Consider the following 23,217-nt stretch of genomic DNA (forward strand, 5'->3'; position numbering starts at 1 on the left):
AGAGGACTGAGCTCTATTAAGAGTTGACATCATTCCATGTTGAATTATGGATTTTGGACTTAAACGGCAAAATAACATTTCCATCGTGACTGATAAGATTAGTATTTTTTCAGTCTTTAAAAAGACAGTTATTCGACAATGCAATAAATATTTAAACAATTGAAATCCGGTATGGTCAAAGCTATATCATTAGCGTGTAAAAGTCAACCCTTCGGAATGATTGATTTTGGGATCATGCTGAACTCCATGTCAAAGACAATAAATGCCTCGAAGCGCTTTGATTTCTCATTATATTCATGTCTCCGCAGTTCTTCCAGCAGAACCTCGAGTCAATATCACATGTACTCAATGTATAGCTGCAGACAATGATTACCTATTGACCCCCTCCCCTTATGGGAATGCTTAAAATGACGGAGGGTCTGCTCATATATTCTAATATCTTGTAAGAGTCTCATTTCAGTAAACACTAAATCCATAGCTGGATTTGGATTTCTAGAGCGCTGGGAAAACTGAGAACGTTGGAACACGGACTGTCTCATGTGGCACTTTGATGCTGTGGTTGTAACTTTGCTGTGGACAGATTTATATGAGAGCATCCTTCAGCGTACCACCTCCTTGATCTTCGACCACACTTTGATTTGGTACTCTTACGAAACATTTTCTATAGCACTTGTCGGAAAAATTGTTCTTGAACTTTTTTCAAACTTTTAAAGACTTACTCTGGATTTGAACATTTTAAGTTCTACCTAAATGTCCATTATGCTTTTGTCACACTCAAAATCTAAAGTCAAACTCTACAAAAGACAAAAGAACCAATTAAATATCCAATCTTCTTTACAAGTTCCACCAGAGTTCCAATTTCTCTGGAGTGCCCAAAATGTTCATTTATTGCAGCGCTCCCTCGCATGTAATTTCCAGGTGCCGCACTCCAATTCGTTCATTTCCTTTGGCGCCTCAACTCCTCGCTCCGTCACTTTGATTGAACTCGATGGGATTACAACAGACTTAATCGCTCCTGGGTTTGTCCACTTATTACCATGTGAACCCCTCCGGTTCCCATTGTTTCCAGGCCTTCCCGTAAAGATTACCTGCTCTTGCCGCAGAATTGCTCCATTGTCTCGCGCGCGGGCAGCAAATGAAAGGTGAATGGCGGACGGCCACATTGGTGACGGAGTCGACTGTGCGGCTAATTGCTAATGGAAGTATATGTGAAGTTCTCAAAAAAGGAGCTCCAGCTCAGCAGCTTGTGATATTATACTCAAGGGGCACATGGTTCATTCGAAGAACAACAGTACAGCGCTGCCTGCCAGCAATTTACATAAAACATTAAAAGCATTACAGAAAAAGAAATATGATTCAGACATTGTAAAAATCATAATAAAATCATATAAAATAATTGATTAACATGATTACAACCAAGCGTTAGTCTAGATAAAAGAAAAGAAAAATAGCAATGATGGACCAACACATTTGTTCGGCTTGAAATAATGACAGACTGACAATGACTGACGGGTAGTGCGACTGCTGGTGAATGATGGAAGCGCCCACCTCTGGCAACTTTAATTTCAAGTATATGATGTTCTTTTTAGAAAATATTAAACATTTCCATGTCAAAATTGCCCTTTTCTTTTCTATGTTTTTAAAATGTGATTTTAATCTCAAAGATCTTTTTTTTTCTTTCTTAAAATTATATTTTTTTCTTGAAAATGTAAATCTCTAATTCAAAAAAGACACAGCTTTTTCTTAATATTATGCAATTACCCGCGCCACAAAATATGTTATTTTATTTCTCCAAAATGATAACTTTACATTCGAAAATATAGGCTTTTTTTCCCCCCAAATTTTTTTTGCATTTTTTCCCCTATAAATTCACTACTTCATTATCAAGATTTTGGTTCTAAAAAATATGCTTTTTTTCCTAAAAAAAATTCATTTTGTTTTCCTAAAAAATATATATATTTTTTTCCCTATAAATTCACTACTTCATTATCATAAGATTTTGTTTCTAAAAAATATGCTTTTTTATTTTCGTGTGATTACGACCTTAGTCTGGAAAATATACTATTTTTTCCTAAAAATATAACATTTATTACAGAAATATAAAACTGTTGTTGTGAGATCGTAAATTTGACCTCAAACATCATATTTTATTGGATAGATAGATAGATAGATAGATAGATAGATAGATAGATAGATAGATAGATAGATAGATAGATAGATAGATGGATAGATAGATAGATAGATAGATAGATAGATAGATAGATAGATAGATATAGATATATTCCCCTCAACAAATGTACTACTGTAATCTTGTATTGTCTCTTTTTTTGTCCAAAAAATAAAACATTTTTTCTAATATATATATATATATATATATATATATATATATAACTTTCCCTCCCAAAAATGTACTTTATTCTAATTAGATTATCTCTTTAAACCCATACTATAAACAAATAATACAGTATGTATTTTTTTTCTAAAAATCAATTGGGAAAAAGAAAAAGTAATCTTTTCGAGATGGGAATCAAAAACCAACAACTGTGAGATAAGGTGGTTGCTTTGGAACTGGGGCCCCAAGATGAAGGGAATCATAATTCATGAACAGCTCCAAATAAAGGTTTCACACATTATTTAAGTTGTTTAATATTACTACTTTTTTCCACTTTCTTTATAGCTGCCTGAAGGTTTTGTGCTAAAACTGACTGCTGATTCAAATTGTTCGTATTTCTTTACACCTTGGAACTGAGACCATAGTCATGAAGGGAATAACGAACAGTTCTAAACAAACTTATATACCTTCTTAAAAATATAATTTTCCAATTTAGGTATAGATGGTGTAGGTGGTTTTGTGCTGTTTGGAACTGTTCATAATTCATAAATCCCCTTGACTCAAGCCCCAGTTACAGCTGAAGAAAAACAGTGCTGGCACCACCATTCTTCACTGTAGGTATGCTGTTGTTGTGATGATGAGCAGTGAGCAGTTCACCTTTTGAAATTCAAGCCCATAAGTTCAACCTTGGTTTCATCAGAAAATCTTCCAAACACATGTGAAAAAAATGTGTTACGATCCGATCTGATGAAGTCAAGGTTGGGTTCACCGGCCTTGCCTTCAGCCACCTTGAAACTTGAAGTTCAAAAACAATGCAGAAGCTGATGCAAAAGTCTGTTGCATAGCCGCTGCTGGCAATGAGACGTGATTTACGGACTGCGCTCCCACCGAGGCTGTTTTCGCAAACACCCCAAACATTTCATTTTTGAGACCTGCGAGAAGGTCAGGCAACTATTGTTGATAATTAACCCCCAGTGTCAACGCAATAAAACATCGCCAACAAAGCCTCACCTCGGAGCGACACTGACTCTTAAACTTGTACTCATGACCCGCAGTCAACAATCAACATCATCAATTCACACACATACACATACACGCACACACATACACGTAACAAGTCAATGGGAAAAGGTCAGACGTAGCACTTCGCAAAAACCTTTGCTGGTGTTTTGCTTTGCCACTGGGGGAGCGGTGCGTTGAGGGACTGTCAGAACTAACAGCGCCCTGCCAACAGAGAAGTGCGCAACCTTTAGTGTCCTGGCCTTAAGGAGCACCACCACTCTCACCTTAACATTGATTTTAAAGGCCATGTGTACTATTTACACTTTACATTTACTCTTCAGTTTGCGGCCTGCTCGGTGGAAGATGTGACCGGCATTTTACCAAGGCAAACAATGCATATTTACCACACATCCACCCAAACATCAGGAAATGCAACTTTACAAATGCAGCGGAACACGGAGAGCAGCGTTTAAACATATGGCCTACCGATAATCGGGACAAATCTGCGATCCGAATTCCGATCAAAGGTTCAATTGGCAGATGTGTCTAAAAGATTGTTATTGAGGTATTTATTTATGCTTTGATATCGGATTATCAATACAGTCGAAAATATGACATTTACGCTTTAAAATCATCATATTAAAAAATTGAAACTTTTGATCAGGAAGTTATGGATAATACATCATTAGCAGAAAAGTAACAAAGTTGTTGAGATCTTGTCATAATTATGTAAAGTATCCGCGTCAGCTCGGTATCACCAATACCAGTTTGAACTTTTTTAGATCAGAAAGGAAATCGATGTCATATGAAGTGCTAAAAAAGCCCAAAAAGCTTTTCGACTTAGCGTGTCTAGTTTGTAGTGGCAAATTCAGCCAAAATGGCTGACCTGCTTACGTGTGGGTGTATGCGTGTGTGCGTGTGTGTGTTGATTAGATCAGATATAATGTGTTTTTTTTCTTCTTTCTGTCCCCTTTCATTTCTTTTTCTTTTAAAGAATGAATGTATTTATTTTTTATTGAATTGAAATTGAATCGTCATAACCACCAACTCGTGTCAGGCATGTATAATTTTTGTCTAACATTCCATTGAGCACTACTAACACAATGTTTATTTACACGCAGTTCATTTAGTTAATTTGTATCCAGCATGTTTACACTTGAAAATATCCATGCTGCGTTATTTATGGTGCGCAAACTCAAACTCCACAAATCCTTCTAATCTACATTTACTTATTGTTTGGTGTTTACAGTTATAATTGATGCATCTTATTTGCATATAATGCGCACGTACCAAAAAGCAAACGGTAACAAAGAAAGACAACAAATATTGTATGTTAATGATTCTGGTTTAATTTGGTAAACTCAGAAATAGATCAAAGCATGACTGCTGTTTGAATTACAGCAAGCATTTCCCAAACTGGAGTATATCGTATATATGCCGTGTATGGATGAAACTTGCAAAAAAGGGGTTTTGACATTAACTCCATCTGATAGTTTCACTTCAGAGCATAATTATCCCTGTCAAAGTATTATTTTTTATTATTAGTCATCTATTATTTGGAATCATTTACTCCACTGTATGTATTGAACTTAAAAGTTAAATGCACCTGATCTGTACTTGGCTAGTGATCACACTTGGGTAAATTAAATTCAAATTTTTTCTTTTGACTTGTAGAATGTCGTACATGTAAAATGTTTTATATTACTACAATATTAGTATATGTAGCTATTTCAAATTTTGAGTGTTATAAAAAAAATAATAATAATTTGTTATAACAAATTTTAGTTTTACTGAAAATAAAATGTCATTCATGGTAAAAAGAAAAAGGAAATATCATTATACGTCAAATAAAAAAAAAATTGTTATAGTAAAGTGAATACTGCATTCTCATGTAATTTAGATATTTAATCTGGTAATATTTCTCATTTTTGATTGTAAAATGTCACTCATATTACAACTTTATTTTCATGTATTCTTTTTTTATTATTATTATTTTTCGCATTCGCTTTTTGATAACAGGAAAAATGCTATTCTAGTAAATGTATTGAAAAAAAAATAGAATTAAATGTTCAAACTCTTCTTGGTATTATACAGACTTTTTTTTTTATGCAGTAGCGTGCAATATTTCTTAAGTAGAATTCAGTTATATCTAACCTTAAAATACATTCAGTTAATTTTAATCTTTTAGAACAATTTATTCTTTTCTAGCTGTAGCCGCAGAAAAAAAGAACTAACTAATCCATTAGTTTCCAAACCAAGGGACACATTGTCGTCAAGTCATATTCACTATTATATCAGATACAGAAAAAGGGGGAGGCACACTAACTGGCCATTACATGAGTTTTATTGAAAGGCCAATATCAGCGCGGTGATAAATGTCTCCCGACAACATTTTAGGTGGCCCGGCAGGCGGCTCATTTGGATGAGGAGCAGCATACAAAGTTCAATCCCATCTGTCTCCGGCACAGTCAATACTGGCGCAGCAAACACTCATGCATGACATTTGCAGTCGGCTCTGAGACACAAATCATCCTGTGGGGAGTCTTATAATTAGGAGTGTTTTGCATGATTTAGTCAATCAACAGTGGAAAAAATAAAATAGGGGACGGGTGGGGCGAATATCCACAAGGTATTAATTACTGGTATGCACTATTTTGTGTATCCAAAATTCACTCAAGTGGGACACATTTACACTCCACAATAAAACATGAATGAGCATCCAGGGTGGTCTCGTGCCTTGAGCCAACGCCATCGGCGAGGCATTCCTGTGGCTCTATTTTATTTTTTATTTTTTTACCAGCAGCCCTCCAGCCAAGAAATGGCGTCTTTACACAAAGTGGATGTGTTGAATATAAGAAAGAAGCAGCAGTGCACAAACAGATCTGAATCAAATGGTCCGTCAGTATCTGCCGAGATGAGTGTTCACACCTTAATCAAGACAAGCTTATATATTTTATTTAGAGCCTATTTATTATTGAGCTTCTTCGATAATTCATTAACTTTTTCCCTTTCTGACCTGGTCTCAGTGAAGGTGCATTCGAACACAGGGCCAAAGTACGTTCCATGAACCATTTGTGGCCCGCCATACATTCATTAATGGGCTACAAAAAAAGGTAGCATTTCAACATAAATGTGCCTAAATATAGGATTTTTGATGTACTTAAATAATTCGTATTGTGTCTTTAGATATGACTATAACTCAATATTTGTATCTCAAATCATAATTTTCCATTGAAATGGATGAAATTGCCATTAATCCATTCCAGCCTCTGAAAAAAGTGCCATATATATAAATATATATATATATATATATATATATATATATATATATATATATATATATATATATATATATATATTAGTGCTGTCAAAGTTTAAGCGTTAACTGATTAATTAATCAAAAAAAATAACGTATTAATAATGAATTAACGCAGATTAATCTCACTATTAATTTTGACCATAGATTATCCTTTAGCGTGACAGTGGATGGCTACGTTTAAGGTAGCACAGGTTGTGTTTGAGCAATAAACATAATTACATGCATTAAAGTAAAGCATTTAATAAATGTTTGCGTATTACATTTAGAATATTTGTCAACATATTGGGGTATTTTTTTTCCATTTTAATTTATGCAAGTAATTAACTGATTAAAAAAGAGTTGGATGAGTGGATAAAAAACATTTTGAAGACGTCCTCATAACAAAAAAAAAATGTTGAAGACGTCCTCATAACATTAAATGTCAAAAGAATTAACACATAACCGGTGCTTTTCAAATTTGGCGGGAAAATGTTTTGATTAAAAAATACTTTTTTTATTAAGCGATTAATCTGGATTAATCAAAATTCTAAAATGTGTTTAATCTGATTTTTTAAATATCGTTTGACAGCTCTAATATATATATATATATATATATATATATATATACTGTAAAAGAGTTGAAAAATGTCACAGTGGCCCTTGCATCATTCCCTCTAACGTGAGATTCTTCTTTTTACTCCTCCCTCAGGGACTCCATTATTCCATCATCTCTTCCTCCAAGGTGACATACAGGACTTTCATCCAGTGTGGCTTGGGTAATGTAATTAGCCGTTAAAGTGAGACGTCCTAAAGGTGACATGCTACGACAAACTTCATCACACGCCAGCCTTAAGGCCTCCCATCGCCCCGCAATCAAATGGCAGTATGTCGACGTCAAATTACACAGATTACAAGTGTAATCGCGGCCGGTCCGGCGGCTGTCAATCAGCTTGCGGTAGTAAAAGTGTGTCATCAGGTGGTCCGAGCTGAGCTAAGTTGTGAGAGGGTGAATGAAGTGAAGCAGAGACGGTTTAATTAAAACTGTGACATTGTCTCATAAAAACCAGAAACCTAATCGTGATGGAATAAGTATAATGTAATTATCAAGCCGGTTATAAATAGCTTTAATTTCATGCTTTGTGGAAATGAAATGGAAATGGCATGGAGGGGAGGTGGCCATATGTGTATGTGTGTGTGTGTGTGTGTGTGTGTGTGTGTGTGTGTGTGTGTGTGTGTGTGAGGAGGTAGTTTACCGAGCTTGTCGCCACCCTTCTGCCAAGTGCCAAGAGACAGGAGCCAAATCCAATTTCTCCTCTCCAGGTCACACGTCTGTCCACTCAGCCATCCTTCAAACTTCTCTCTATTTGTCACCCTGCTCATTATCATCCACCCTGCTACATTATCTGATGTGACTCTGAAAAAAAAAAAAGCTGGGGGGTTGTAAGGAGACACCTGACAGGCCCAAAAAAAAAAAAAAAAGTCCTGAGAGTTTGTCATCTTCCCCTTCCAGATGCCTGATGATCCTAATGAAATTGAATCTGCACACTCAAACCGCAGCAAAGTTGCAATTGGAGTTGGATGCTGGAAGTTTGACCACGGCTGACTCCCGGACGCACATCAAGCGATTGATACTCACACATACAGTGTAACCAACTTGCTGCAATGGGAAAATGGCGGCCCCCGGTGTTTTTATTGTGTAACAGCGATCTAAGGTGCCCCCTACTGGATGCAATACTCTCATTTTTGAACCACAAACAACATATCAAGAAACATTTGGGAGATCTCAAGCTGCTGTGGTAAGATTTTAATTACACAAAGAAAGGAAACGTGCAAAAAAAATAAATAAGGGCAAGAGTGTGGATATTCATTGACCGAACTTGTGTTCGTTCCCATGACAGGGACTCTCCACGCTTTACTTTTTAGCCACAGAAACAAATTGAATGTATAGATATTAGGTTTATTGTTAAAAACAAAATATATACTGTACAATTAACAGTATTGTGCTTTTAAAAAGTATAATATTGGACTTTATGCTTCAATTTGTCGTGTTCACTCCTTGGCCACATGGGGGCAGTAGTCATTCTTCACCGAGGATAAAGAATAGATGTTTGTTAGTATTGTTGTATCAACCATCTCGATGTTGCTCCATGTTGATGTTTAAATATCCAATGCTTAACCACAACACTGATACTATTGGTTAGTGCAACTATGGCATTTTGCATTGTTTGTTAGCATTAAGCTAAACTGCTTGAGAGTGTCTTTTTCGAATACTTGTTCACTATTTCGCCAAACTGCTGCTTGTTGTAAAGTGAGTTCAGTTCGCTACCAACATACAGTGCACAAATCTCAAATTTTTGCTTGCAAGTCAAAGCTGAAAATTCAAGGCACCACTCGTGCTTTTTTTTTTTAAGGCATTGAGAAATAATTATCATATCCTTTCTTTTATTATTTTAATCAATACACCACATATTGAATTCACATATTCTTGTATCAGACTGTCCCAAAACGAACAGGAAAAAAAAAGAACGGCAGAGACTGAGACGAGTGTGTTTCAAACAGCATTACTGATTAGCTTGTTGGAGGCTGCGAGGAAAGAATTTATAAGGAGGGTTCACAGGTGCGAGGGGTGAAAAGCCAGCCGCCTGAGAGCCTAATGATCTGAGGGCTCCTTGAAGTAATCCACAGGGAGCCCCAATAAATGCAGGACCACACCAAGAGAAAACATGGCGGTCGCGCTGAAGAAGATGTTCTTTTTCTCCCTCCTCCCCTAACAATAAAAGCGCTTGATGAGGTTTGCTCACTGCAAATGAAACCAATAATTATTACGTGCCCGCAAAAAAAAATTCATTCAGGGTTTTTAAATTAGGTCTGATTGAATCTTTCTCACTTTCCCGCCGTGGCTGTGATTACTGCATCGTTTTGATTAGCACAATGATTGCGGCGGGTTCCAGTTGTAATCCTTCAAGTGGAAGTATGCCGCTAAATGTCTCAATTGCACTCGCTGCGTCAAAATGATGTCTGTGACAATAGCGAAAAGCTCCGAATGTGCCAATGTATAATTAGGGAGCGGAAACCTCGGTCAGAGCAATAATTCCTTTTTATGGTGGCTTTTAAGGCCGCTTTTTTGAAAGACAAATCGCTCAAAATGAAGGTTACAGCATCAGTTATGGCACTTAATAGAAACGCTTGAAAAGGAAAGAAAGGAACTAAAAAGGCTTGGATGTGATAAACAGTGCCAGTGAATAACACTGTGCTTTTTTTTTTTAAAGGTCAATCATAATTATCGGTGCAGTAATGGATTTTAAAGAATGAAACCGAACGAGCACATACACCCACCGTTTGAAAAGTGCATTTGGTGCTGATGTTTATTTGAAGACAAACTCATGTTCGATGTCCAAAATAGCCTAATAATTTGTGTCTTTAGAAACCAATATAATGGTGCCTTAAACTTTATATATTTAAAAAATAAACACATAGCAGCTTTAGCTAACATGTCTGTTTAGCTTAATGCAAGCAAACAATGCCATAAAGTACTCACAGACAGATATTCTTTATCCTCTGCAAGTACGTCTGGTATTACTGCTGCTTACTGACAAGTGTTTTGAGTTACAAGGCCAACTCGTATCTCGAGGCACCACTGTAATAGCAAAGTGCATAACTGTAATGATAGCCAAAGAACACAGCATTGACAGCTAAAGACACCCATTCATTTCACCAAGCAGATGCTGATGTCAATAGCACGAGGGCTACTAACTAGCACGAAAATGGCAATATGGTTTTCAAAAAACAACAACAATGTTAATTATTACCTACATAAAGTAGACATACTATGATTTTTCTTCACAGTTTAAAGTAGTTCCCCTGTGCAGAGGTGGTTCTGGATGGATTTTTCGCCGTGGGCGACCCCCCCATCCTCACCCACATAAGCAATGCAGCTTTGCTTACCTTTTGGTTTACACTGCACCTTTTTGGGATTGAGTTTATGGGAAAAATATATATTAAATTTACATTATCTGTGAAAACAGGATTTTTTTTTTTTAAACACACAAAAAACAGAAACACTGAATGGCTTATGTCCAACTTTGGAGGTTCCATTTGTAATTTAAAATTAATTTTAGAGAGAGTTTGTGTTTTTATCGCGTCATATTAATTTCCCCTGGAGTGACATTCTGATAGGAGCAGAACAGATGGGAAATCCAAGATTGTTCTGGCAAAAATTCATCATGAAAAATGCACCCGACACCTGTGTAATTTGCCTAATCATCTTTTCCTAATAAGCTCCTACCATTAATTATGCACGACTTCCACAATGCAATCAAGATAAAAGTAAATCTGATGACTTAATACCCTTCAAAATAATTAGCCTCTTCTCCTCAAGTCATTCACCAGCCCACAACCATCTCAGGGACATCTTTTATTCTCATATTTTCCCATCCATCTCCACCAGTATTTTAATTGCTTTCAAAGAGCTGTAAATTTGGTCTGTTCCATATTTTAATTGTGGATCTTTGATATACCTTGAGAATAAGCATGCCACAATTATTATTTGTGAAGCTGATTATATATTTCAACATAAAATTACGTTTTGGGATTTTTGGCAGAAAATCATTATCAAAACAATTCACTTTTTATGAAGCTGTGCTGAAACGTTTTAACCCCTGCAGATCACAAGAAATAAACGGCAGATTTTCTTTTGCCAATTTGCCCGCCACCTGCTGCAGTATTCATCAACAACGTTGCCGTGGCGACGGAGCAAGCAACAAAAACGAGGGGTGAGCGACCGTGTGAATACAGCACTTAGCGCCACTCGAGGCACTTTGCAGCAGTGGCCCTCATTCGCTCTGTCCATGCATCCGATGGCCGTGAGAGGCTGCGGCCTGCTTATTGGTTGGTGATGCATTCAAGGACGCCGTTCTGAGTCATACAGCAGAATTCATAAGAGTTCTACACTGTTTTGGAAGAGAAAATGAAGACTCATTTTATTTTTTTATTATTTTTTTATTTTTTGTGGTGCAAGGTTTCTCATGCATGCTTTCTCATGAAATAGCAAACAAAGTGTGTCCAAATGTCCATTTTAAGGTTTGAATAATCAAAATTCATTCATTCAGATAGACCGATATGGATTTTTTCAGGGCCGATACCGATTTCTGAATATTAGTAGTCAAGAAGGCCGATATTAATTTTTTCTATTCTTTATTGTAATGTTTTAAAGCATGTTTATTGTTGTCAGACTTTTTTAAATGTATAAAAAAATAATTTTTTATCTTAGACAATATATCCTTTTAAATTTCTAACAAAGTTTTCAGGGAGCTCCCAAGGTTATCAGTAAATCTTAAAAAGTTAAATGGCAACTTAAACAAGTAAATACCATAGCTCTCTACAGTTTGCTACAGTAAATATTTATTTTTCCCAAATAAAAATAAAAAACTGAAATCTTAAACTTTCACATTTCTTTGTTTTAATGTTGAACAAAAACAAAAGGTTCAGAAGGTTCCCATGGTCAACAGCATCTCTTATAAAATGAAAATGTAAATAAATAGTTCCCTGAGATTAAAATGGTTTTAGATTGACCTTATATCGGCCGTCAGATTTTTTTTTTTTAAAAAGGTCGATACCGATATTTGTCAAAATGCCCAATATCTGGCAGGCCGATTATCGGTCTATCCCTATTAAAATCCATTGTACTGCCTGTTAGTTTAATCAAACATGAGAACAACCTCAGTTTAATATGTAAAAAAAATGTAAAAAAATTTGTTTTGTTGAATGTTTTCTAAAATATCTCATTATTTTCCTGTATTTTCAGTTACACTAGTTTTTTTGTTTTTTTTATCCAATAACACTTCACTCAAAATAATAATTAAAACTTGCGGTTCCATGTTTATAGTGCTTTAGTACCATAAAATGTATTTATAACTTTAGATCATGCTACTACATCTTGATGACATCATCACTGACTACAGCGACTCCAAGTTTGTCCGCAGGGAAATGTATTCGATAAATGAATGTGATGTTCATCTAATTCGAAAAAAGTTAAACAAAATACTCACCATACCTGTAATGCCACATTGCTGAAATAAACACTATGTAATCTGATTTTTTTTTTAAATGCTGCAAAGTCGTAGAGAAAAATATCGAAAATATATGGTGAAAAGAAAATCAATGGGAAGTTTTAATGGGTTTTACGTGGGTAATGATAGAGGGGGTTAAGAGGCTAGGGCGCGGGTTAATGGCACTATCAGGACATAGACCAAGTTAAGTGCAGAGGAAAGGTCCACCACCAGAGGTTAATTAACCTTTCTAAACCCAAGGTGTCTGCATGCACATACATATTGAATGGAAGCTGCCACAAAAAGCTGTAGGTCACCGCTAATACATTCTGCAAGTTACAATTAAAACATCATCAGACTCGCGCCTGATCTCCGTTTAAGAGCCATTTATGAAGTCGCAATTCAGGAGGCAATTTATTACAGTCAAAAGCCGTCTGAATGGGGGGCAGTTAGGTTAGCAGATATGCAATTTCAGTCCATTCAAAAGCAGCGAGTGGGAGCGAAAGGCGTGCAATTCAGACGTTGAGGCATTTACTGTGCTTTAACTTTCGCCTCTCTATGGAGTGAATGAAGACACGTCAGATCAACACGAAAGTCATTAGGATTTTTTTTTAGCATTTCGTTGTGCTTGTTTTACATTACAATTAGGATTGGTACATTCGAGGTAAATTGGCAAAATATATTTTATACTTATTGCACTATAACCTGTTGAGTGACCATTGATATTCACAACATTTCCAAGTGCATTGTGGGTAATAATTAGTGCACTATATATTTTCTCGCCTAATTTGCATAATTTGCATGGCATTGTAATGGGTGTTGTAGGAGAGAGGAATAATGTTGTGGGTGAGGCAAAAAGTTAGTAAAAAAACACCCTAGATATGTTTAGAACTGTAAATGAGCTTTCTTCAGTTTTTTCCCCGTTCTTTTTAATTTTGACTTTTGCTACTCACAATAATTTCCCGACTTAAAGGCTTTGTCAAGACCCACATTGTATTATTAATTGCTAGAATAACAAATTGAATCAAAAGTGCAGTCTCCAGATATGTTGCTAGTCGCTGTTGACGGAAAAAAAAAAGTCGCCAAGAGGCTTTGAAAGGTCGCCAGATTTAGCGAGAAAGTCACCAAGTTGTCATCACTGCTTGCCGGCTAATGCAGCCCAAAAATTTCTACAATTTCAACCTGACATTCACGCACACACCGAAAGCAACATTATCAAAACGGCGCCTACTCTTTCAACCAGCTAGTACAGCAGCTTCTCTCGATCCCTCTGCGACCGGTACCCCGGTTGTCGGCTCCGTGCGTGTTGGTGAGCTCCCCGTGGGTAGATGCTTCCTCTCTGAAGCCCGGGCACATCGGGAGCTGCATTTGCACATCTGGCTTGTCGGAGGCCTCCTTGAAAATAGGTGGCATGCTGCATAGAAGGTATTGAGGAGGTAAGGCCCCCCCTTTTCCACTCCAAACAAAGACAACAAAGGAATTCCCACGGGATAGCGACCAATTCTGCCTACCTGCATACACTCGCTCACTGTTTCAAGCACACGCACACACAAACACATATACACAACTTCCATGATGTAACAAACCTGCAAGGCTTTCCACCCTCATCACCACTACCCTACATTTCTAGTATTATTTTTCCCCGCACTTTTGATTCACTTTAACAGAGGAAGTTTTCCCGAGTGTGTCCCACCCTTTTCTTGTAACGTGTCAAGCGCATCCATTCCCAAACCGCCCCTCGAGTGTCTCCACCCAAAACTTTTCAGCGCACACCTCCTCTCCAAATGAAGCTTATTCCCCCAGCTCGCTCTTTCCAAGTAATTGCCCGGTTTCTCCACAAGTACTGTTTGCTGGGCTACGCAGGTTCACGGATTTAATTTGCAGGTAAATAGATTTTCTGCTGAGATTAAAAGGCACCGTGCCCGTTAGGGGGTGGGCAGGTTTGGGGAAATATATTTGGGCTCTTCGAGAAATCATTAGGAGAAGGAAAAGCAAGTTTATGATGCAAAACAAGAAGACAGTGCTGACCTGTCAACTTCTCGCACTTTGGATTTCTTCTCATTTGATGTGGCAAGTTTCTCACTCAACGGGTGTTGTTGAAGGTTGGAAAAGGAAAGCTAGACAGAAAGTCTTTTGAACAAGATCAAGTTTAATACCTCGACGAGTATGAAAGGCAGTAAAAAAAAAAAAAAAAAAGTTTACACACCCCTGTTCGAATGTCAAGTTTTTTGTGATATAAAAAAAATAGAACAAGATAAATCATTTTAAAAGTGTTTACACTATCAAGACTAAAGATTTTGTGCCCAAAATGACTGGTATTAAAAACTGTTCATAATTCTTATAAACAGCTCCCAATACAAGTTTACAACATTATCTGTGTTGTTTATTTTTATTTTACCTCTCAATTTTTTTTCCAATTGTGTTGTACAGGTTATAGGTCATTTTATTGGTGGGAAAACATTTGAAATGGTTTATCTGGTCATATTCAAAAACCCTCACATTTAAAGGGGTGTGTAGACTTTTTACATACACTATACATGCATTTGTTATTTATTTTACAGGCTGTATGTACTGTATCTCATTTGTGAGAGAAAATATATTTTTCAAATGAAGATAATAATAAATAATATATTGCATCTGTAAAGATATTAGTTATTTATGTTATTATCATTTGTGTATGTCTTAAATATGCTTTCAACCGCTGTCAAATATCATGTTTTTTAGAGTTTGGAAATGTTGACATACTGTAACAGACACATATTGCAAATATAAGAATATTATCCATCCATCCATCCATCCATCATATATAAGCCCAGACGTCCCTCTCCCCAGCCACTTCATCCAGCTCCTCCGGCGGGATCCCAAGGCCAGTCGAGAGACATATAGTCTCTCCAGCGTGTCCTGGGTCGTCCCCGGGAACTCCCACTGGTGGGACATGCGTCCTGGAGGCATCCGAACTAGATGCCCGAGCCACCTCAACTGGTTCCTCTGAACGCGGACGAGCAGCGGATCTACTCTGAGTCCCTCCCGGATGACCGAGCTTCTCACCCTATAAGAATATTTATACGCTTAAAAAACATATAAAATAGTTGTAAATTTTCTTTCTTTCTTTCTTTCTTTCTTTCTTTCTTTCTTTCTTTCTTTCTTTCTTTCTTTCTTTCTTTCTTTCTTTCTTTCTTTCTTTCTTTTTTTTTCTCTCTGAAGGTTTACATAACTAAAAACATTTGTTTAAATCTCTGAAGGTTCATATTCTGCACCAGTACAGAGAACTTGCATATAATAGTCAAATTTTTGTAAAATAGTTGTTACAATAGCTATCATATTTGTATTGTTATGAATTTTAGATTAGGTTTATACTGTCTTTAAAGCTCTTTAGGATGTACTCTAGTTAGTGGGTGGATATGCAGTAATTTTTCACATTTAGTTTTTTATAAAATCATCATGCAGACAGTTTAAAAATATATACAAGATAATTAAAAGTAAAACAAACAGAAAATTACAACATTAAGTGAAGAATTGGGATTCATTCGCAATAGCTTTACTCACAAATCAAATCATAATGCACTTGTTCGCTGATATAATCATTCATGTTTGACATATACAGTATAGCTACATCAGACAAACCTCATCTAATCTCCACCCAGTGTATGGCACACTCTTTAAATATTCATTATTAGCTGTCTTGTGCAATTATTAAAACAGAGATAACGCCACGGTCAGATGACCTGCAGGCTTACAGCTGTTTGTACGGATGCAGGATAAATCCCGAGGGCCTCCGCATGGCCGCTCTGAATATTTAAAAAAAATAAAAAAATACATCTCTCCCCTGAAGCATCAAATAGTCCGTTGTTGGATTCATCTGATGAGAGCTGAATAGCCGAGAACTATAATAGGTACAGTATATCAAGAGTAGCGCTAACAATGTGTTTGGAGGAAATAAGCGATAACAGAACAGCCGGGCTGCCTTTGTGAAAGGTAAAATAAAAGGGATCTTCTTTGAAAATAATAATAAAAGAAGAAATACCTCTGGAGAATAAGCCAATTATAATGAGATAAAAGAGCACTAAAAATAAGGTGGCGATGAAGAGGGGTACTTGTGTTCATTCCTCTTCAGCACTCCTCAAGGTCAGTGTTATTTGAATGTAAATTGTCATAATTCTGAAGTATGCGCTTGCTTAAACACAATGTTTAGAATTCTTTGATGACAATCAAGGAAGGTAAGAGCAATACAATTTCAAAGATAGATGCGTCAATGAGGTTGATTAAGGACATGTTGTCTCGCTGGTTTAGCTTCTTTTAACTGATATTTACACAGTGTTTTATCTTGACTTTACCGTATAAGAGTACATTCTGTGCTGCTAATCCTGAAGGTTCACAGAGGAGGCTGCCATTTGGCTGAGAAGACAAAAATATTTACACTCCCAACTCATTAAACAGCAACACAGATGCTTGGTCAGTAGTAAATAGCACTCTGCTGTAGGTAACACCTGCTTGTATTTAGGAAGCATGATGTGTGAGGTCTGGTCGGTGTGTTATAAAAATGGCATAGAAATGTGAAAGGATCTCTGCCTAAGTACAGTTCCGTTGTATTTAACTTTTAAATGTAATGCTTGCATTTAATCTTTAGGAATTCGATTTTGAAGACTGCAGTCTGAGGAAACTTGACAACTGTCCTTGTTGTACATAAAATAAAGCCCCAAACAGTGACTTGTAATGTAATTTAATTAAATTTGGGCTCATTTTTTAGTTTGACGCCTCAGTGACAGCTTTTGAGCGACTTAGTGTCCCTGGCCATCAATTAGGCACAGACCTCATTGACACACATAAAAAAATAAAAATGTCGCCATCCAGTGCTTTTAGTAATTGCGGCCGTGACAGTTGATCATTATCCATGAAAACTGCCGGGTTTTGCAAACACGTGGCCGTTTGATGGTCCTTCACCACTTAAGTGTCACTCAATTCTGCGCAGCTGTTTGTTTCCATTTGGTTATTTTCTTCCCTCCCAAGGCCAAATGGTCATTTCACTTTAATGAGTTCACCTCTATAAAACGCAGTGCAGCAGAGAGGTGCGCAGGGCCTCATTTGAAAGGCTAAACTGAGAGTTTTAACCAAGTCTGTGGGAATAAAGGACAATAGGCAATTATACTAATTGCTTTGGAGCAATTACGACAACAGTTGTTCTTGGAAAACTCTAAGACTTCAACACAATCAGTTCCAGGATGTTGGATGAAATTTGCATCATGTTAAAACAGTAAAGAACACTTTTATAAGTCAGGTATAAATTATAATAAGTTGTAGTCTCACAATAATAATGGTGGATCATTATTATGGTTAAAAATCAAAACAATTCTAACAAAAAGTATTACGGGAAACAAGTTGTAATCTTAAGTGAATAAAGTTGCAATAGAAAGAAAGAAATCATAAGTCATAAAATTACAAGCATGAAGTCACAATAGTGATAAGGATGAAGTTGTAATTTTACCAGAATCAAGTCTGAATTAATGTTATGAAGGGAAAGAAAAGATTATTTTACAAGGTTACCGAAAAGACTAAGGTTAAAATATTATATTATATTATATTATATTATGTTATATTATATTATATTATATTATATTATATTATATTATATTATATTATATTATATTATATTATATTATATTATATTATATTATATTATTACCATAAACCAGCTTAGTGGGCTAGTGATAGACTGTCTGCCCTAAGACTGGGAGGTTGTGGGGTCAATCACCAGCTGCGTCATACCAAAGACTATAAAAATGGGACCCATTGCCGCCTTGCTTGACACTCAGCATTAAGGGTTTGAATTAGGGGGTTAGATCACCAAATGATTCCCGAGCGTGGCACCTGCTGCTGCTGCTCACCGCTCGCTCAAGGGATGGGTCAAATGCGGAGAATGAATTTCGCCCCACTTAAGTGGGTGTGACAGTCAGTGGTACTTTAACCTATTAGATTAATGTTGTTGAAAAGTCATAATTTTCAGATAACGTCAGAAGATTATGGGAGTAAATTCTTTATATTAAAAATAAAATCGGCATCATACCAAAACTAACTTAAATATTATGAGAACAAAAGGTGTAATCTTACAAAAATAAATTCGCAATATTATGAGGATTTTATTTTTTATTTTTTCCCAACTAAATCTTTGAAATTCTGAAATGTATGACGTCCAACTTTAGAGATGTAACTTTCTTAAGACTTACACTCATTAAAAGTTTTGCCTTCCTGTGTCAGTATGGACTTTTCACTCTGAAGAGTTCTTGTACATGTGACAGATGCCGCAGATGTTTTACCAATTTCCCCACGTTAACAATTCTTCCCACTTAAACCCAACTGATACAATTATGTCCTTCTACGCTGCCCAGGAGCTTGCCTCAAGTAATACTCGACGCTGCAATTATCATTTGACAAAAACATTTTTAATTACAACATTAAGCGAGGTGCTCAAGCTGAAGCACTCAAACGTACATACAACGTTCAGCCGAAGGTAGATAATGGAATTCCGTGTCAATAAACACTTGAGAGTTTTTTTATTCACATCAAGTGCCAGCATTCAGGGGGAAATTTGAGAGTTGTTTCACTTATTTATTTTGATGTGACTTTTATATGTTGTGGTTATTTTTCTCTCTTTTAGAACCAACACATTTGATTGCTTTCGCTCTGGCAACCTTGTTTCATATAACATCTTCTAATGCTAAGGTAGCCTTGCCCCCCTGCCTTGAATAATTCATGACCCACAATCCAATAGTATTGGATTGGCTGAGGGTGGGGGGGACTCAAAAAGTTGAATTACAAAACATTGCATTCTTTCATCTCATGAAGTTTTTCTTCTTTTTTTTTCGCACAGTGCAGAGGTCAATTATGATCCCTCTGGCATGAATAAAACACCGAAGGGCTCCAAAACCTTCAGAGATGTCTTCCACTTGTGTAGATTATTGACACTTACTCTATCCGTGTAAGAAAAAGGACCCTTTGTCTGTGGTCTCCTGCACTGTTAGTGTCTCAATCGCCTTAGGGTAAAAAAGAGGCCTAATTTGCACTGGTCTGTTTTGGGGCCAATTATTATAATACCACATGTACTAAAAGCACAATGAAATTGAAAACAATAAAGTAAAAGGGGACGAGTGCTATCGTGCATTTTAATATTGCGCTTGTTAAAGATGCATTTTATGTGTATTTGTAATTTGCAGGGTTGCAGTTTATCCTGTTTAGATGTTTCATGTGGTCTTCGTGTGCAGAGCCTTGCTTATCAATCATTAATCTTCATGGTTGGATAAATTACAGATACAAAAAGTCTACACACCCCTGCACAAATGTCAGGTCTTTATATAATTTAAAACTTATTCCACCATCAATGTGACTTATAACCTGTACTGCTCAATTGAAAGAAAATCGATTCAAGAGGCGAAATAAAAAATGAACAACTGAGATGTGGTTGCACAAGTATGCACACCCTCTTATAATTGTGTCTGTGTTCAGAAATAACCAATCACATTCAAACTTATGTTAAATGAGAGTCAGCACACAGTTGACTGTGTGAAGGAGGCCTCTGATTAACTCAAAATAAAAGTTCTGGTGTTCTGGTAGGCTTTTTCTGACGTTTTTGAGAGTCCAATTTTGAGATTCAAAGCCAGAACCTCTTGACTGTGAGTGGGATACGTTCTTGAATAATACTGAATGACACATTTTTACCATGCTTAGTATGGAAAATTGACTTTTTACTGTTTACATACAAATTGATAGGTCCCAACTTCAAGTGTTATGTTAAATAAATAAGTGCCGGTAAGTTTGTTTTTAACAACCTGTTTTTGAAAATGTCTGCTTGTTAAACTAGCCATTGTTGGCTTTGCGCAAGCGCCATTCATTTTGCAGAGGTGAATCACTTATTTTAAATTGTGAAGAAAAAACAGATCTGTCCTGAATGTGGCAACACTTTTCTTCAAAATGGATGGAACAACCTTGAAGGCAACAAAGTGAAATTAGGAGATTAGCACTATTTGACTACTGTAAGCATCCTGTGAACCCATCAATATAAAGTAAACACAAAATTCTCCTGAACACTAATTTTCCACAAGTCTCAAAGCAGAATGTCAGAACATATTGCAATATATTTTTCATAAAGTGCGTAAAATTGCAGGCACTTTAATAAACTAGAGAGGTATCACTGTGGCATCACGGAACTCTGCCAAGGTTTAATGTAATATGTTTTGAGGAATTAATGAAGATGTCCAGACACACACACTGGTGGTTGTTTATTCATTCTTATGGATATTTGCCATCATGGCTATCTGTTTGGTTGACATTCATGACTGTGGGTATGTGTTATTATTGTAATTTGTTAATATGTGTTAAGACATGAATGCTGGTTATATACACAGTGACGATCATCACAGCAAGTGACTCCTGAGTCCTGATGCACGTCCTGGCCTTGGTTTCAGCCAACACTAGATGTCAGTGTACTCGCTGCACTGTGAACTTGCAGGTAGTGTAAATAGCAAACAGCCTGGGCAAAGCTCCAGCAAATGCATCCTGTTTTTCACCACTCCACACTTGAAAGTGCTCCGTCTTCCACAGATTTCACACTTTAGCCTCCTGCGTCAAGACCTGATTACTGAGGGCATCACTTTTATCTCATAATGAGTCGCAAACTGCTGAGTACCGTTTTCTTTTTCAAGGAGCTGCACTCTAATTATCAATGCTGCATATTTCTCGTAACTTGTTGGCAGAAAATTGCTATATATATATATATATATATATATATATATATATATATATATATATATATATATATATATATATATATATATATACATAGATATATCTGCACTGAAGAGGATGTTTGCAAATCATACAAAGACCAGTTCATAATATTCATTTTTCATGCACATATAGTGACCATGGACATGAATAGAATATGACTTTATTGTCTATATCTGGTATTAATAAATTTATAATTCATTGTTTCAGAAAAATTACTCTGTTTTAAGATTTTCCCCCAATAACCCTTCAAAGACCAACAAGTGCTTGTTTGTACAAATGTGGTGAAAACACAGCTAGTTCGCTGGACTTTGTGAAGCTCTCTCTTGTACAAAATAATTCATCTTTAATTCATTATTATTATATCTACATTTTTCGGTATTTTGGTATACTTCAGAAAAAGTAGTCAAATTTCAAAGTGAAAGAATAACACTTAGATTGTTTTTATTTTTGTCAAATGTCAAAACAGATCATATTTGACTTAAAAAGTATGTAGCGGTCAAGAAAAAAAATCACAAAACTCACCTAAACATGGATTCAAAAGAGCTCAAGGGAATCAGTGAGTCACTCTCAAGCTCTTCAAAAACTTATCTTCTGCTCTAGCCCAAACATTTTTCATTCATAATTTATTGACTGACCTTGTGTTTCTTTCGTTTTAACCTCAGGATGAATTTCTTGTTGTGTCTGTGTAATAACGGTGTTCATTGGGTTGCTGGGAATGTGGCAAAAGGTGAATCATTAAACGTTTAATATTGTCTAAGTCGTGGAACATTAGAGCAACCGTTATATGAAGCTTTTTTATTGACCTTTTTTGTGTGTTTTGGCCCACATAAAGTTAGACATTCGTCAGCCAAAAGTAACATTTTTTAAATGTTCCACTTTTCTGATTTGATTTTTTTTTTTTAAAGAAGAAGAAAGAAAAATAGAAAAGAAAAAAAGTAGATTTTATTTTTTACTTTGTAATTTTCAATCAGTTAGTTCTGTCCTAGAGAACCTCGATTTGCGACGCAGCTATAGGCTATTGGGTAGCGAATAGGTAATGTGTAAGCATGCAAGTAGAGGAGGCGCTGTCGTATGTCTCTAACCTAAAGTAGCAGTAAACGTCAAGCAGCAGTAAATGTTAATATGAATGGCTCAATCAAGACTATAAATAAAAAAATTAAAAAACTAAACAAAAAAAAGCCCCACACACAAAAAAAAGCACTTTATTACTTTATTTTGCGGCATAACGACGTATTCTTCCGCCGCGCTGCCGTTCGTAAAATTCGAAATGTCTCATAAAACGAGGACCAGCTGTACAGCACATAACGAGGAGGGACTACAATTTTGAAAGAGCAGAAAAAAGGAAACGGATGTTGACTGAACCAATCAGATTGCGTGACATCATCCAAACCGGAAAAGGAAAACAACCCGAAAAGAGCGCCTGGATTGAAAGTGTAGACGTTAAACCAAGGTAAACATCCTAATATTACTAACTAATTATGTTTATATTTCTGTTTTGATATTTAGGAAGAACGGTTAAATCCCTTAATCCCAACATATGTCCAGAGTCTACAAAAACGCTCTCTGTCCTGTACTGTCTTGTTATGTGTGTGATAGTTTTGTAAAGATTGACCCTTCATCCATGTATAAAATGTGTGATGTTGGAGAAATAAGGAACCAATTGTCACATTTTACACAGAAATTATCATTCATGCAGTTGAAGGAAGTCCATCCACTAAATGTAGCTGTTTAAATGTTTTGAAATTACAGCTGTTGGTCAA

The 23,217-nt window shown here is 36.2% G+C and overlaps 1 protein-coding gene across 1 annotated transcript in view; it reads left to right on the forward strand.

Moving 5' to 3' along the window:
* Positions 1-22,839: 22,839 nt before the first annotated feature.
* Positions 22,840-23,217, forward strand: part of arhgef39 (Rho guanine nucleotide exchange factor (GEF) 39) — a 29,860-nt gene continuing 29,482 nt past the window's right edge. Inside the window, exon 1 of the mRNA XM_086060301.1 lies at positions 22,840-22,907. The gene's annotated coding sequence lies outside the window, so the exon portion shown is untranslated. The remainder of the gene's footprint in view (positions 22,908-23,217) is intronic.

This window comes from Leptonotus elevatus, chromosome 17 (genome assembly GCF_054856555.1).
Source record: "Leptonotus elevatus isolate MCC_2025b chromosome 17, RoL_Lele_1.0, whole genome shotgun sequence".
NCBI classification, from domain to species: domain Eukaryota; kingdom Metazoa; phylum Chordata; class Actinopteri; order Syngnathiformes; family Syngnathidae; genus Leptonotus; species Leptonotus elevatus.